Raw genomic sequence first — 2,626 nt, 5'->3', positions numbered from 1 at the left:
GTACCGGGGTTTTGGGGGGTCGTTTTGCCTTGGGGGGTTGTGTGCGTGCGAACCGGGAGCAGCAGGCATCTGGTCAAGTGCCCGCGGGAAGGGTTGGATGCTGTGGGCACAGGGAAGGAGCCGTGGGGTGAACAGCCTCGGGAGGAACCACCTGTGTGTATTATCTCAATTTTTATTTCAATGCTTTCCATTGAAACTTCAGCTTGTTTTGTTTGGAGAGGGTTTTTCTATGGAGGGGGAGCCAAAAAGCTGAAAATAGAAGCCAGATAGTTTTCTTCTGCTGGCACGCTGACCATGCTGGTAAACTTTCCAAATCACTTGTTCGCAGGCTTGCTGGGGATGGGGACGTTGATGCTTCCTGGTAAATGCACAAACAGCCTGCCTGGGTCCAGGGCAGTGGTGGGGCTCTGCTGGCCCCCCCACCCTTTGCCAGGGCTGCCAGCCATGCCAGTGGCTTTGGTGGACGTTGGCACCGGGTTAGGTGAGCTGGCACGAGGCGGGTGGCATGCTGGCTTGCTGCGGTAGGCTCCTGCACGACCCGGGTCCCCAGGCTGTCAGCTCGGTTTTTAAGACTGTACAATGGCATCGTTTGTACCGGGTCTTGTAAGAATGTCGATGGTGACGGGTCATGTAAGCATTTGTTTGGGTGTTCTGGCTATGCCGTGGTAATGCAGCAGGGACACGCAATTCCCTTCAAACTGCGGGGCTGCTGCTGCTCTTTTTGTGTAGTGTTAGAGGGGTAAAGGAGCAATGGGTTCATCCTCAGTGTTCGGGTTTGGCAGCTGGTGGGCTCACTGGTCATCCAGCCGAGCAGTGTGCCCCGGGTGGGTGATGGACACCCTGCTCTGGCACCGATGGCTCGCAGTCCAGGGGTGCGCTGTGTCGGGGAGCACATGTCAGGCACTTATCTCGAGTCTCTGTGACTCAGCAGAAACATCTGCCACCAAAGAGTGCTGCACGGGGACACAGCCAGGAAAGGTCCTGACCCAGGGACGCAGGGCTGTGGGTCTGTGCCGCAGGGACATGGTCAGGGTCTGTGCTGGGGGACACAGGGATGTGGTCAGGGTCTGGGCTGGGGGATGCAGGGACGCGGTCAGGGGCTGTGCTAGGGGACGCAGGGACACGGTCAGGATCTGTGCTGGGGGATGCAGGGACACGGTCAGGGTCTGTGCTGGGGGTGTGCAGACAGGGGCTCAGCTGTGCTGAAGCGTGAGGGGACTGAGGTGAGCAGGGAATGGCTCTGGGCTAGGGGAGGGCAGGATGCGGGCAGGGGACACCAGCCACCTCTTGCATGCCCAAAGCGAAGCCATCGGCACACACAATGCCTATGTGTCCTGGGCAGGGGGTACTGGGGAAGCTTGTCCCGCTCCTGGCCATGGGTGGGCTGTAGTGGCAGTGTGGGCGCAGCCCCCACACATAGACATGCCCAGCGTGCCCTGTGGGCTGCCATGGCTGCGTGGCCAGTGCCCAGTAGCCACGGCCGGCACAGGAGGTGCCCCAGCACTCGCATCCCAGGGTGGCTGTGAACTCGTCATCTGTGGTCTGGAGTTAGCAGTTGCTCTGAGGGAGACTGTAAGTGAAGCAAAAGGAGGAGGAATGCTATTCTTTCTCCATGAGCAGCACACAACTTGTGTTGGCGGATGGCAAACACCAGCCTTGCGTGCCAGCTGTGATGGGATGCCGCAGTGGGGTTTGCCACGGGGCTTGGGGCACGCCAGAGAGGCAATAGCACGCTCAGAGATGGAAACCAAGTGCCAAGTTCCCATCTGTAAGCCAGATGGAAGAGTAGGATGTTTGGTTTGTTTTAAAATTGTCATGGACATTTGGGAAAAAAGTCTAGAATTTGGTTTTAAAACAAGGAAAACAGGCGCTGATGAAATTCTGAGAAGAAACAGCTCAGTTAAACTTGAGATGATTCTTTTTTGTACCCAACATTTTTCTGTGTATTAGGAAAGACAAGCCGAGACATGCCATCAGGAAAGCTCAGTGAAAAAACATCTTCAGTTCAAGAACAGAATTGAGGAGCAAAACGTGATGGTACAGGATTAAGCGCTGGAGGTCTTATTTGATTCATGCAGTTGCATCAAGTCCTGTTATTGCTGCTCGGAAGGAACAGGCTGGGAGATGCAGCTCAGCACGAGTGTTACGTGGTCTGCAGGGACATGCTAAACCCTGGGAATGGAGGATCCCAAACTCAGTCACCTGCTTAGTCTTAAAAGGGAGATGATGGTGGAAATGTGACTGTCCTCCGCACAGGTGAAAAAGGCGATCGTCAGGCCAGGGTGATAAGAACGAGTCTGTAATGATGAGCAAGTGGAAATGTGGGGTGAGGTGTGGTCTACTGGTACTCCTGCTTTAATTCCAGAAAATGGTGCTGAGAGCTCGCCATAGTTAGAGGTTCACGCACAAGCACCAAGTTTGCTCTCTGGAGCAGGGTGTTGGCATCCAGTTAATTCCCTTCAGCCAGGTTCTTTCCCAGTTCCCCTGCGCCCCTGGGACACGCTCACTGGGCTGCTCCCTGCCACCGAGGCATGGCACATACCCCAGGAACCGCCGTGGGACCCCTGCCCAGGGCAGAGCGAGCCGATGGAGACAGTCAGAGACCGTCCCCTCCCCTCTGGGCACA

The sequence above is a fragment of the Pterocles gutturalis genome, unplaced genomic scaffold (assembly GCF_000699245.1).
Source record: "Pterocles gutturalis isolate BGI_N339 unplaced genomic scaffold, ASM69924v1 scaffold41650, whole genome shotgun sequence".
NCBI classification, from domain to species: Eukaryota; Metazoa; Chordata; class Aves; order Pterocliformes; family Pteroclidae; genus Pterocles; species Pterocles gutturalis.
This window is presented reverse-complemented; position numbering follows the sequence as displayed.